The following is a 14,333-nucleotide window of genomic DNA, read 5'->3' as shown; positions in this document are numbered from 1 at the left end:
ATCGTCTAAACGGAATCTCACGTGGAGAGCCAAGGTTTAAAACCGATCCACTTGAAGCTAAAGTGGGGGAGGCCCCCCGCACCCCTTTCCACCCACTCATGGGAGCTGCAGCGGGGTCCCCACAAGCCCTTTGAACCACCAAGCCCTGCCTGGCTTGGGCACCCATCGCCCCCCGCCCCTGCCCCCAGTCTGCGGATCACACCTGCCCCTCCCCTCCCCACCAGAGGGAAGGGTTTTGCAAACATCCACCCTTCAAGGGTCCAGAAGGATCACGCCCACCACGAGGGTCAGAGAGCTGCTCCCCTGAATCTCTTTTGTTGCTGCAATCACGGCTTTTTTCTCCGTGTTTCCTCCCAGCGCAGGAGAAAAAGACCTGAACGCTGTCAGACCCAGAGTAACTCTGTGTTCTTGAATTAATCCTTTTCTAAATGATCCTTTTCTAAACCGTGAAATCACTTAGAGTCCTTCAGGCTTGGGCCCCAGGGCCAGGCCTTCCGAGGCCTCCCGAGAAAAGGGGTCCACGCGGAGGCTGCTCTAAGCCGGGCTACCCCAGGAGGGCGGGCTCTCCTCAGGCCCCCTGGCCCACACTCACGGCCGCCCCAGCCTGGCAAGCCTGCCTCAGGCCCAGCGGAAGTGGTACCAGCGTCCCTCTGTTGTCTGTGGCATTTTTGGAAAAGTCATCTTGGAAACCACAGAGGGATTCAGCGTTGGGGGCTTGGGCTGGGGCGAGCTGCAGACAGCAAGGCGGCTGCGTGACCACCTGTCTACCCACCTCCCTGGTCCTGGCGTGACCCTTGAAGCTGGTTTCCCTGCTCAGCCAGTTGCATTGCTCTCTGAGGACAGGACCAGAAGATTACAGCAGGCGGGCTTCAGGCTAGACATCAGGAATCATTGCAGAACTTTATGGGCCCGAAGCAGTTTGCGGAGTCGCCTTCCTGCGAGGCGGCCAGTAGTTTGCCGAGGCTCCACCTGCCCAGGTAACCCAGGTCAGCCCCGCCCCCTCGAGCTCCTCCTCTTCTGTGACTTGGGGACGCCCGCGTGGCGGTCCTGAGAGAGTCCCAGCCTGGACCCGCCGCCTCGCTGTGACGCGCGCAGGGGTGGCTGTGGTCCGTCCTCGCCCGTGGCCGCTGCCTCTGTGTCTGCCCACAGAAGCCATTGTCCTGTCCACGTTCGTGCGCTCGGCGACGAGCCTGGAGGATGTGCCTTTGCTTCATCTCTGTGCGCCCGCACGCGCTCTCTCGCCTCTCTCCGGGGTCACGTGTCACCTGGGTGCTGGGAAGGGCATCCGGCACTGCTGAGCCATCCCTTCCTTGAAGGAAGACGGAAATTCCGGGGCCATGCTCTATGCCTCGGAGCACAGACCTGGGCGTGGACTCAGGAATGGTGCCTTGGCTTTTAGGGCATTTAGGGCACCCACTGGGTGCTCCGGACGGGCACAGGCTTGTCATGAGCCCACTTGAATCTGGTCCTCCTGAGGGCGTCCCAAGGGACAGACTATTACCCCATTTCACGGATGGACAGCTGGCCCCTAGAGAGACTGGGGGCCTGACTGGGTCTCAGACAGTAGGTGCGTGAGTCTGGGTGGAAGCCAGCTGGGCATTGGGAGCCAGGCTCTCTCCATTCCACGTAACCTTTCCCTTCTGGTCGTGATGACGGTGACTAAGAGAACAAGGAATGGTGGGTCACAAAAGGCCCTCCTAGTGACCCTAGCGACCACTTCCTGAGCTCCCGCTACGTGCTGGTTGGCGCTCATCACACCAGCCCTGGGAGGTGCACGCTGCTGTTCCCATTTGACAGATGAGAAAACTGAAGCTAAGATGCTGTCGTCTGATGGTGTCACACATCGAGGAATGGGTGGGGCTGAGCTTCAAATCCAAATTTTCGACCTCAAGTCCTGCTCTTTCTGCTGTGCCGGAGGGTCTTCCTGTAGCATTTCCCACTCTGATATGTAGGACCTTCTTTTTGTTGAAATCTCCGTCCATCCTGATGCAGTGTAAACAGAGCTATGAAAATACAGTACTGTGCGTTTATTTTGCTTTGTTTTTACTGAGGGCACCAGAGCAAATACACAGGGTGACCCAGCCCCCGGGGACGTTCCGTGTTCCCTTTTTTCTTCTTCACCCGGTCCTCTCGTCTGCTTCCCTCCCCCCGCCCCGAACTTGGTGGTCCCCCAGGGTGTTCCTCCACTCTCCCACCTTCCCTCAGCATCCTTGCTGCTCCCTCAGATCTCAGCAGCCAATCCGGTGCCTCCAGCATCTCGTTGCCAAGCAACAGGCTTCCTACCTGCCCCATTGTGTTAGAATCTCCATGACAACAAGTATTGCCAAAAGAGAGAGAAAGAAGTTAGGTGGTGGTAGCGGGAGGTGGTGAGACCCTGTGTTCCAGGACATTGGTGCAGTTTTGCCAGTAGTAACTTGCTTGCTCTCAGGGTCCCCAGGGTGGGGTCACAAGCAGCCTGGACCCAAACCGAGGAGATGACAAGTCACCAGGCTGACCGTCTGCACGTGGGGCTGGAGATTCTCTCGAGGGCCCAGGATGAGAGCCACAGACATTTTTTATTGAGACAGAGTGGGGCGGGGCCCGTGATCACCTTTCTGTGGGTCAGTACAGGAAGGCAGCGGAAGAGGGAGGAGTTTCCGATCCCTGCTTGACTGAGGGGGTTTCAGGAGCACATGGGGAGGTGTGTGTCTGAACAGGGCCACGCCTGGAGCAAGCAGCCCTTAGGGACAGGCTAAGACCCAGGGCAGGAGTGGGAGGCGGGGGTACCACAAGCAGGGCTTTGGACACACAGGCACCTGCCCAGGGGCCGTGGGTAGGTGAACCCTGTGGATTTTCCCGATAGGCCGATCTCCGCAGCCGCTGCGTCACCTCCGCCTGGCCTTCCTGCCCTAAAGGCCTGGAGGAAGCTCGTAGGGAAAGGAGGGATGGAGGAGGTGTGGGGGGAAGTGAGGAAGCCTTAGCTCCCCAGGGGCCCAGGCTGGGGCTCACTCTGGGTCTTCTGGCCGCCGTCTCCAAGGGGCTGACAGGTGGCCACCATGTGGCTCGCAGCCCACCTGCAAAGCAAGTCGGGGGATGGTCTCAGAAAAGGGAAGGACTGAAAAGAAAGGGGAGGGGGCCTGGGTCAGTTAGGGCACAGAGGAACTGGCGACCTGGATGCATGGCGGGGGCCTCCCAGGACCCTCAGAAGGGCAAAGATGTTTGACTACAGAACCTCCCGTCCTGCGGCCACAGCAGGGCCTGCTCGGGCAGTATTTACTGTTCAAGGCGGATGGTGCACGGAAGACCCCTCCAGCCCAGGGCCCGGAGGGCACTTGCGGGGCCTCGGCAAACCCACCAATCTCCCCTCTCCGCTGGCTCCGCCTCAGTGGTGCCGCCGCGTGCTCCACGGCTGTTCTGAGGCCCGGGTCCTCCGCCATGCTGCCCGTGGACCTGGCCGTGAGCATTCTCTGCCTTCCAAACCTCCCAGCAGGACTAGACAGGCCCCAGTCCCAGTACTTGGTGCTCCTCACGGATGGAAAGTTCCTCCTAGCCTCTGACTTGACGCCCCAAAGTCGAGCAGTTTGTTTTCTTCTCTGGGTCCAGTGAGCAGAGGCAGAGCAGCTCTGCTGGCAGGGCAGCGGCCCACATTTTGGCCTCCAGTTCTGCTCCCCTGCCTGGCCTGACTATTCGAGAACGTTGTGAAAGCTCTTGGCATGTGTGGCCGCAAGGAGGGCCAGGCTCCCCACAGAGGCTGCACCCCCCGCCCCCACTGCTGTACCAGGCAACTCGGAGAAGGATGCAGCGGGTCAGACACTGTTGGGGGAAGACAAGCGGGGTGAACCTTTCTGACCGGTGATCTGCAATTCGTATCTGAGACCTTTTATGAGATTCCCACCTTGGACCCCATAATCCCCTTTCCAGGAATGTAGCCTGAGGAAGTCATCTGAGGCTCAGGCAGAGCTGGTCCGGTTGTTCATCGCAGTGTTACAGGAAATAGTAGAAAACTGGAAACGACCTAAATGGCTAGTGACAGTGCGATAATTCAGCAGCGTTCGGTTACTGCAGTCACAGAAGAGTTCATCAGCAATTAACAAGGATGTTTCTGAAAAAATGTCTGAAGATTTTTAAATGAAAAGTAAAAATGCTTACTACATAGTAAGCGAAAAGGTGTAAAGTATACGTACATAGTATCATCACAATTTTATGGTGAATATATGTATGAGTGTGAGTTGTAAAAAGCCTGGAAGAAATCGAAACACTTAAAAGAGGCTAAGTATCGGCTAGTAGGGGATAGAATTTTTCTTTATATTTTTGTAGATTTTTCCAAGTTTTTCCTAATGAGCATGTTATTTTTATTATAAGAACTGCCCTTTTTAAGCACTTCTCCTGGGCTACCACGCTAAGCCTTTTTCACACTGCTTTAGATTGAATTTTTGTGTCCCCTAAAATTCTTATGTTGAAATCCTAACCCTCAAGGTGACGGTATGAGGAGGTGGGGTCTTTGGCATGTGATTAGGTCATGAATGGGATCAGTGCCCCCCATAAAGAGACCCCCCCCATAATGAGACCCCCATAAAGAGATCCTCCACGTGAGGACACAGTGAGAAGATGCCATCTGTGCACCAGGAAGGGGGTTCTCACCAGACTCTGAATCTGCCGGCAACTTGACCTTGAACTTCCAGCCTCCAGAACCGTGAGGAATAAAGTTCTATTGTTTGTAAGCTCCCCGGTCTATGATATTCTGTTAAGCCAGCCCGAACGGACTAAGACACATTATTTTTACATCAACTCCGTGGTGTCACTACCCTTGTTTTTCTTTTCTTTTTTTTTTTTTTTTTTTTTTTTTTTGCGGTACGCGGGCCTCTCACTGCTGTGGCCTCTCCCGCTGCGGAGCACAGGCTCCGGACGCACAGGCTCAGCGGCCATGGCTCACGGGCTCAGCCGCTCCGTGGCATGTGGGATCCTCCCGGACCGGGGCACAAACCCGCGTCCCCTGCATCGGCAGGCGGACTCAACGACTGCGCCACCAGGGAAGCCCCCTACCCTTGTTTTTCAAATGAAGCAACCAAAGTTTGAAGGATTTAAGTAACTTCTGCAAAGCCACACGTTTATAAATAGCAGAACCAGGCCCTGAGCAGCGCCCCAGAAAAGTTCCCAGAAGTCATAGCTGTCGTTCAGGGTAAGCGGTGGATCTGTGTAGCTGTGGGCTTCTGCTCTAAGAGTGCAAACGCCTACGCGTCCCCCCTCGCCTGGCCTGGGTCCAGCTCCTGAGCAAGGCTTCCGGCGGGGGGGAGCCTGCCCGGAGCCCCTGTGCTGGGAGGTACAGACGGTCACGAGTGGGGCCTCGGGTGTGGGCTTCTGCGTCCGCCCCCAAGTAGTGAGAGAGAAGAGGGGGCTCCCCCAGCTTCAGCTGAGGCGGGTCTCCCGCGAGCTCGCCGGCCAGCCTGCTGACACCTGGCGGACCCTGGGCCTTGGGGAGCTGAGCTCTGGGAGCCTCACAGCCGCTCTCTGAGATTGGGGTCTCCTGCAGCCTAGCACCCGGGCCTTGGGCGACAGCCAGGCCTGGCCGCTCCTCCGTGCGTGACTCCCACGCAGATGTGCTGCTGCTGAAAGGGGGATGGGCCCGGCGTGGAGACTCATGTGCCAGGAGCGGGGGTGTTCTCGCTGCTGCTCTGGAAGGACCTGACCCCTCTTTCACGCTGGAGTTGCCTGCCCCACTTTGCAGATGGCAAACCTGAGGCCTAGACGTGAACAACTCCGGGAGATGCTTAGCACTGGAGTCCAGGCCGGGGGTCTGACCCCCAGGCTGCCACCAGCTCCCCGCGTGCCCACTCACCCTCGCCCTCCAGGGTCTTTGCTCGTGTAACCGGCCCGAGGCGGGAGGCCTGACTTGTGCCTCACGTAGGTTTGCAGTCCAGCCCCTCCAAAGGCCACCATGGGGTTGGTGTTCCACATCGGGTAGCAGCCCACACTCCCCAAGGGGCAGCATCTCCGGGTGGAGAGCTTAATTTGAGAGCAGTTCAGAATCCCCGAGACCCCTCCTGCCCAGCCCCGTGGCCCTGGGCTTTGGGGCCTGGACGTATGTGGTGCCTGTTGGGTGATTCCCCTCCGTGCGCCTGGCTAGACCAGCCATCCCTGGGCCGGCACTGGAGCTGAGGGAGCAGAAGGAAGCGAGTGTGACAGACATGGTGCTGCCGGGGGCCACGTGGGCTCCAGTTTCTCTGTCAGCCTTGAGCTCCCCGCCCCAGGCTCCACCAGCTTCTGCTCCGGGGCCCATCTGAAGGCTGAGCAGTCGCTTGGGAAGCCAGGCCTCTAGTGACTGGCCTGCAGGGCGTCACGAGCGAGGGAGGGAGAGAGAGAAGGACGGGGTGTGGCAGGACGGTCGTGGGGCACCTCCCAGGGTCTGGGCATTTGCACCCTCGCGACGCAGACCCCAAGCTCTGTCTGCGTCACAGGGGCCCTGGGAGCCCCCGGAGGGGTTTTGGCTCTGGGCTGCACGTGCTCCCCAGGCCAGCTCAGCTCCCTGGCGGAGACCTCCAGCCCCTGTGATCTGTGGGGCAGTTTGGTTTTTTTAATGAAATTTTGTTGGAGTAGAGTTGATTTACAATGTTGTGTTAGTTTCTGCTGTACGGTAAAGTGATTGGGATATACATTTACATGTATCCACTCTTGTTTTAGTGGGGCAGTTTTGGTTTCTTTTAAAATTAATTAATTAATTTTGGGGGCTGTGTTGGGTCTTTGTTGCTGTGCACGGGCTTTCTCTAGTTGCAGAGATCGGGAGGTACTCTTCTTCGCGGTGCGCGGGCTTCTCATTGCGGTGGCTTCTCTTATTGCGGAGCACGGGGCTATAGGTGCGCGGGCTTCAGTAGTTGTGGCTCGTGGGCTCTGGAGCTCAGGCTCAGTAGTTGTGGCACGCAGGCTTAGTTGCTCCGCGGCATGTGGGATCTTCCAGGACCAGGACTCGAACCCGTGTCCCCTGGATTGGCAGGCGGATTCTTAACCACTGCACCACCAGGGAAGTCCCTGTGGGGCAGTTTTAAATCATTGATGTTCACTGGTACTAAGTCATTTCTCTTGGCTAAAGGAACCAAGGATCCTGACAGTGGAGCCGTTTACATGGATCAGATCAGTAAAAAACGCCACCCAGCTGACACACGTGAGCCTTCAGCTGCGGCTCGGGGCCTCCCCGGAGCTCGGGTGGGCTTCTCTCTCAGAGGCCAGAGAAACAGCCCCCCAAATGGGGACCAGGAAGGCAACTGGACCCTGGGCAGGAAGAGTGGAGGTTAGACCCCTGGGAAGGACTTGCAGCCCAGAGAGCTGGGTGAGAGATTCTGAGGGGGTGGGTGAGCCCCTCTTCCGTCGGGTTTTCTGGGGTCTCCCTTCTTCCCGCCTGTCGGCCTGGACCCAGCCTGGACTCAGCCAGGATCCCAAGGGCTGGAGAACCCTCTCTGGGAAGCAGATCCAGGCAGCTGCTCGGTCCTGGGAAGCCGACCCGGGGACAGAGCTGGGTGGGTCTCGGCACGAGCTTGACCACTCACTGTAAATGCCAGCAAACTGACCTATTTCACGTCGCCCGAGATGATCACAGCCGGTCCCATTTTTTCCTCTGTGAGAACTTGTTGCCGTCTGGCCAGAAAGAAGAGCTGTCTGCAGTTTCTAGGCTAAAGGAATCCCCGAGGGTGTGCGCACAGCCCCGGCTCTGGGGGTGGAGATGGGGAGGGGATTGCTGAGTCCCACCGCTCGGGGACAGTCGGGCCCCGACTCTGAGCCAGGAGCCAGCCAGGCGGGCGCTGCCGTACTGAGCCGCCCCCCACCTTCTGCCAAGTCCCAGCCAGCGGACCCTTCTCCTCTCTCCCTGCCAGCGCGGTGCCCAGTCTGCCCATGCCCCCTGGAAATGACGACACCGCTGGCTGTCCATCCTGTCCTCTCCACGCTGACCGGGGTGATCGCCTTCTCTGCCAAGGGCAAGACCCGGCTGAATGGCGCCCCGCCCCAGTTTGCTGGAGTCCAAAGCCGGGTCTAGAGGCCAAGAGGAGGGGCGGGGGGGGGGCCTGAGATCCTTCTACTGCGGCCCCAGTGCCCACCCACAGCTCAGGTCTTCCATCATCTCGGTCCTGAGAGGTGGGCAGAGGCTAGAGGCTGAACAAGAGAGAACGTTTAGTAAACGGTGTTGCAGGCCTGTCCTCAGCCCTGGGAACCCCCCCATGACGCCTGGTCTTGGGTCCTTCGTGGAGCCAGAGCGTGGGTGTGGGCGGGGGTAGGAGGGCCGGGAGGCGCCCAGGCCCTGCGTTTCCTCCTCTCCGCACAGGGATGCTCCCCTGGCTCCCTCCTCGTCCGTAGCCCGCGTGTCAGCTGGACACGGTCTGGGGCGCACACACACGGGATGAAAGTTGTGCGCACACAGTCGGGGGTCGGGCCCACTTTTCCAGGGAGAGCCTGTGAGCACTGGAGATGGACCAGGACGGGAGGACACAGAGGGTGTCCCCACCTCCCGGCCGGATGGGAGCCGTGCAAGGGACACGGAGAGAGGGCAGAAAGCCGGAGCCAGGGCGTGTGTGCATCTAAGTGTGTAGGCGTGTGTGGGGGTGTGTGTGAGCGAGCACGTGTGCATACAGCTGCGTGTGTCCCTGCACCGACGTGGTGGGTGCGAGTGAGCGGGTTCACTGTACCTGTGGGGTTTGTCCGAGGGCTGTGGCGGCTCAGTCGCCTGTTTGTCCCCTGGGGTGGTTCTGCCTCTGGGGACCAGACGGGGCCTCTGGACCGGAAGTGAGACCCGAGCTGGGTTTGGCCACGGGAGGTCAGGGCTCCAGGGTGGAAGAACCGACGTGTCAGTTGGGGTAGGAAACCTGCCCTTGGTCCGGGGCTGCAGCCCAGGGATCTGTCTGTGCTTCCGGCCCCCGAAGGTCATTCCGCCCACCTTCCCGCCTGTGGAAATGTCGCCCCTGGGCCGTCCCTCCTCGTCCTGCAGGAGGACCTCAGCTTCGAGGGGCCTCAGAGAAAGGACACCTCCCAAGGTTTACTTTGAACCGTGTCTGGCTTTGTTTGCCCTCCTACCCCCATCCCGTATAAACTGGCTGTCCCACAGATACTCAATAAGGGCGTAGAAATTTAGTTTAGACGGAAACGTTTATGTTATTGGGACTGGAATGGGTGACGGAGGTTCCGGCGGGAAATCTGGGTAGAACAGGGATAAACCCTGTGCTGATGACTTGTTTGACTTTAACTAGCATTTCTTCAGTGATTTTTCTGGCCAGGCACTGTCTTAAGTGATTTTCTTGTAATTACTCACTTGATTTGTATAAGATGGGGATGACGATGAAGAACCCAGCTGTACGGATGAGGGAGCACGACAAGTGACTCGCTTAGGACCACAAGCCGGACCTGCACAGGGGGTGGGGTGAGGGGGTGGGGACTCTGCCTCCAGGACCTTCCGCGGTGCAGAGCTGGCCTCAGCGAGCCCTTTTCCACGCGCCAGTCCGCTGCCTTCCCCCCTCTTCCTGAGAGGCAGCTTTTCCTGCCTCTCCACGCACCGGGGAACAGAAATGATTTGCCCCAATTCACGCAGCCCCGGGGGGACTCATGGGACCAGCACCCGGGAGTCCCACCTCCCAGGCTTTTCCTTTTTTAAATATCTTTTTCTGTGTATTTATTTTTGTCTTTTTCTCTGTCTCTCGGCACATCCCACCTCTGAGTGCTGTGGTTAAATGTTCTGACCCTTTTGAAAGGGGCACCCCGGCTGCGTTCACAGCGCGCAGACGCGACTCCTCCACGCCCCCGCGGGAGGAGCTGTCCGGTCAGCACCAGGGCCTCTAGACGTTGCCCGGAGACCACAGACCTGGGGGGACCGCCCTCCTCGCCTCCCTCCCGCCCCCGCTTTCACCTCCTTCTGAGCTTGAGCGAAGCATGCGTAGACCAGAGCGGGTCCTGGTTCTGGGGTCTTTGGAGCCTTGAGCCAGTAGCTCCGTTTGTCCCCTTGGGGCCGGGGGCCAGAATGGTTCCGGCTGAAAGGTGGGCGGCTGGGGGCGGGAGGGAGTCGGCGGGGAGGCCTGGGGGCGGGCGACAGAGCCGGGGCAGGCAGAGCCCTGGCCAGAGCTCGACCGTCTCGGCCCTACGTGATGCCGCCCTTTACTGGCTGTGTGTCTACCAGAGCCTTCCGTACGTCTCTGTGCTTTGGTGTCCCTGCCTGTGGAGTGGGGCAACTGCGAATTGATACACACGAAGCCCTTGGCGGTGGGGGAAGGTGAACGTGCCTGCTGGGGGTGGGGTGCTGGGACCAGGCCGCCCCACCCAGGAAGGCCCCAGCCTCTCAACTCCCCTGGAACCCACGACACTGTCCCGCTCGGCACGTGAATTTGTCTCCTTCCCTTCCGGGAGGAGGACAGCTGTTCTTAACACCATTTCTGCCATCTCTTGAGCACCTGCTGGCTCCGTCACCTTTATTCTCTCATTTAATCTTTACAACATTCTAAGACTGCTTCTTGCAGATGAGGTCTTTGGGCTCAGAAAAATTACATAACTTCTCTACAGCCACATAGCAAGACGAGGCAGAGCTAGGATTTGAACTCAGCTCTTCCTGACTCTAGAGCTGGACTCCCTCCTCGCCCGTGTTCCTGTCCCTTCTGCTGGTGGATGGACACTGGGTGCCGTCCTATCCACATGGACGGCGTGTTTCCTGTTGATGCCGCAGGCTTCTGAGCAGGGCCTGGCAGGGGCTCTGGGAGACCAGGCGGCCCCGTCTCCATCGCTGGGCGCCTGTGACTGTAGCCCTTACTAGTTGTCAGGCACTGTTCTAAGCACTTTACGCTTATAACTAACTTAGTCTCCAAAGCAACCCTGAGAGGCAGGTCTAGTTTCAGCCTCACGTCACAGATGAGGAAGCAGAGGTTCTGGAAGTTGCCTGAGGTTGCACCATCAGCAAACAACCTTTGCACCCAGCACTTTACTCACCACCCACCAGAGTCACTTTGAAGAGCAGGGGCTGTAGGGGCGCCGGCAGCCCGTGGGCTTCGGGACCAGCCATCACACCCTCTGCTCCCCAGACCCGAAACCACCCCCGAGCAGCCCCGACCCCGCTGCTGCCTCTTCCCGAAGCCTCCCAGGTCCCGCCTCATCTGCAGCCTGTGACACACGCTCCCCACGGCACTTGGTTTCGCGTCCGTCCACACGACGCCCGTGCCGTGATGAGGGTGGCCGTGTTTCCTCCCGGGCAGACTTAACTCCTTGAGAGCAGAACCCGGAGCTCAGCCCTCGGGGGTCCCCGGCACCACGGTCAGCGAAAACAGGGGTCCTGCTGTGGGTCCTTGTGTGGCTGCAATGAGCTTTGTGATGAGGACCCCAGAACGAGAGCGCTAAGGGACCCCCGAGGCTTCAGTCCGCTCGCCGAGGTGGCGTGAAACTTCAGATAGGGCACTTGGAGTGTGGAAGAGCAGAAAGGGCGTGTTTAGGGGCAGGGGACCTGGTAGGAGCCCCGACACCACACACGCACACGCACACGGCAAGAAGCGGGCTCCTTGCTTCCACGGTCAGCCCCACCAGCCTCCTGCCCTTGAGGCTCCCCAGACATGTGGGAGGCATCCCAAGGGATGAGCGGCGGTCACGCCAAGCACCGTGGCTTGAACAGAGCCCTGCCCCGAAGAGACAGACCGTCCTGCTTCTGCGGGACGTCTCTGTCTGGCGCTGAGAACCTGGACAGGGGCCGGTACGGCGCACCTCTTCGCCCCCGTACCTTATCCAGCCTGCTCTGGACAGGAAGCGGGGCAGCAGGGAGGCAGAGGGGAGTCCCATCATTTCCCGGAGGAGAGCCTGAGCCCGGGGCGGGCACGGGAGTCCCCCAGATCATTTGGTCCATTTAGAACGCAGCTTGGGTGCCACGGAGGCACCTTTGTCCTCGGGGTTCAGGAGCCCACCCCCAAGAACATCTCTCCCCTTTCTTCCCCAGCAACCCCCCCGCCCTCTGCTGGAGACCCGTAACCCCGGGGTCTTCCTCCTCGGTCCCCGCCCTTGCCCAGCTGTGACCTGCCACTGGACCAGTATAAATCCTCTTCCCATCCGGCTTTGGAAAAAATGGTGATGGAGTAAAAGCAACTGCATCTGCTCCATCAGCAAGTGAGGAAGAGGCAGCCTGCGCGGCCTCAGGGCTCTCTGGCTGGAAACCCGGCCAGGCCCAGAGGCAGGGGCCCCTGGGTGCGGGGAGGGGAGGGTCTGATCGAGGGGAGCTGGGGGTGCGCCGAGGACCATGCAGGTGAGCGGGGCTCGTGGGCAGCACCACCCGGACGGGACGGGGCTCCCAGGAGAGACGCGGGCAGAGCCAGGATGCAGTTCCGGGTCCCCTCGCAGTTACAGCTCCCAGAAGGGGTGGTCTGGGGCACCACGTGGCTTTGTGCCCCCACTGGGGCTGAGGGGAGAAGCGGCAGCGGGTCATGTGGCACTGTGCCCACCTGTGCAGGACTAAACCTGGGGATGCTGAAATGCAGAGCTGTGGTCTGGGGCCCTGCTCATAGGTGGTCAGCTGGTTGGCCCTGCCGGTCAGCGTGTGGCTCAGCCCTGTGTCCAAGGCCAAAGGCAGCAGCTCAGGTCCACGTGAGCCTGTGAGCAGGTCCGCGCTTGGGCCTCTGGTCCTACGAGGCATCGCCAGAGATGCGTGGAGCTGATCGCTGGGGCGGTGGCTAGGAGGGGTGACAGCGCAAACCTGCTCTCACCTCCACGGGGAAGGTTCTGCAGGTCCTGAGGCCAGGCTGAGGCACGGTGTCCTCTTCTTGACTTAAAGACTCCCTCTTTCCCCACCCGACTGTGGTTTCAGGTTTTATCCCACCCTCGTTTTGCAGACTGGGCGTGGAGGGGCTAAGACATTGACTGGAATTCTTACAGCTGCAGGCAGCTCCTGCCTGACGTCCTCTGAGTGCCTTTACGAAAGCACTTCCCAGGCCCTCCTGTAGGGCTGTCCTGGGCCTGCTGGGGCTGGGGACACGGCAGGCCCTGCAGGAGAGTGTGGGCAGGTGGGGGGCCACTCAGAGTGACCTTCCAGGCTGTGGCTGGTGGGTGGTCAGGGGGTACACGAGGCAGAAGTGGGGTCAGGCGAGCCGTGGACATGATGCCCTGTGGGTCCAGGTGATGGGCAGACACTGGGGGTGGGGCAGCCGGCTGTGGCCCCCTGGTCACACCGGGCTTTGCCTTCCTTCTGTGCCAGAGGAGGTGGGGGGGCTTCACCTCATCCAGTACTGGTACCAAGTCATGGACATGCAAAGTAGAGGAGAGGGCGAGGGGTCACGGCATTTCTGGGTCTCTTGGAAATTACTCCATCTGTCAGCAGAGCAGACAGACTCCCACGGTCATTTCAAGCTTAGTCCTATAAATCCATCAACGCTTGAGGGTCTCCGTTGGCTTCCTACAGTTTAGCTTGTGGTCCGTGCTGTGGCCGGCAGCTCTCTGCACAGCAGGGAAGGGCACATCCCCGTGGCCTCAGGTGGACCTGCCATGCTCTGGTGGCCTTTCCTCTGTGCCAGTGTCCCCTGTCTCCATCTCACCCAAGTCACCGCGAGCATCCTCCCGGTACAGACATTTGCTCACATCTGTCATCATTCCCCAAGGATAATTTTCTGGATCTGGGGCTGTTCCCATGGCCGAGTGTCAGGGCCCTGTGGTGCTGCGCTCATACCACGACTGGAAATTATAATTTTCTAAGAGATAGTAAATTTGACAGCAACCAACGATAACATTTAATTTTCATCTCTTCAATTTTAATGAAGCCCTTTGTTTTTGTTATGTTGTGGCCAGATGTATTTATTATCTTATGAACTTCTTGTTCAACCCTTTGACCCCTTCCTCTACAGGGTGTTTGCTTTTGGTTGATTTGGTAGAGCTCCCTGTATGTAAAGGTATTATTAACTCCTTGTCTCTTATATATGTTGCGAGTATATTTACAGTTTATTCACGGTATGAACCTTTGGAAAGGGCTCTTCTGTCCATTCAGGGATTTTAATTTTTATGAACTGAAATCTATCAGTGTTTCCCTTTGTGATTCCTACCTTTGATGTGATGCTATAAAGACCTTTCCCACAACAAAATTAGGAGACCGTCCATGCATACGTTCTGCACATTCTTTCATGATTTCATTTTCGACGTGGAACTCTTTCATCTGGAGTTGATTTTCCGTGTCTTTGTAGCCGGCTTCGAATTCCCTTTGAAATGAAAGCCATTAATAGGTCAATTAATTCATTCATTAACGGCGGGGAGGGGAAGCTGGTCAAGGATACGTGAGAAAGATGGGGTAATTCGTAGATCGGGGTCCAAAAGAGAAGGATCAGGTGGCAGGGGGTGCCCAGAGGGATCTGCCTTTATCTCAGGGTGGGACACTC

The 14,333-nt window shown here is 58.6% G+C and overlaps 1 protein-coding gene across 4 annotated transcripts in view; it reads left to right on the top strand.

Annotated features, from left to right (window-relative positions):
* NAV1 (neuron navigator 1) overlaps positions 1-14,333 on the top strand; it is a 210,813-nt gene that overhangs the window by 46,994 nt on the left and 149,486 nt on the right. The window lies entirely within an intron of this gene.

Source organism: Tursiops truncatus, chromosome 1 (genome assembly GCF_011762595.2).
Source record: "Tursiops truncatus isolate mTurTru1 chromosome 1, mTurTru1.mat.Y, whole genome shotgun sequence".
NCBI classification, from domain to species: Eukaryota; Metazoa; Chordata; class Mammalia; order Artiodactyla; family Delphinidae; genus Tursiops; species Tursiops truncatus.
Note: the sequence above shows the minus strand (reverse complement) of the source record. Positions and strands in the feature narration are given on the sequence as shown.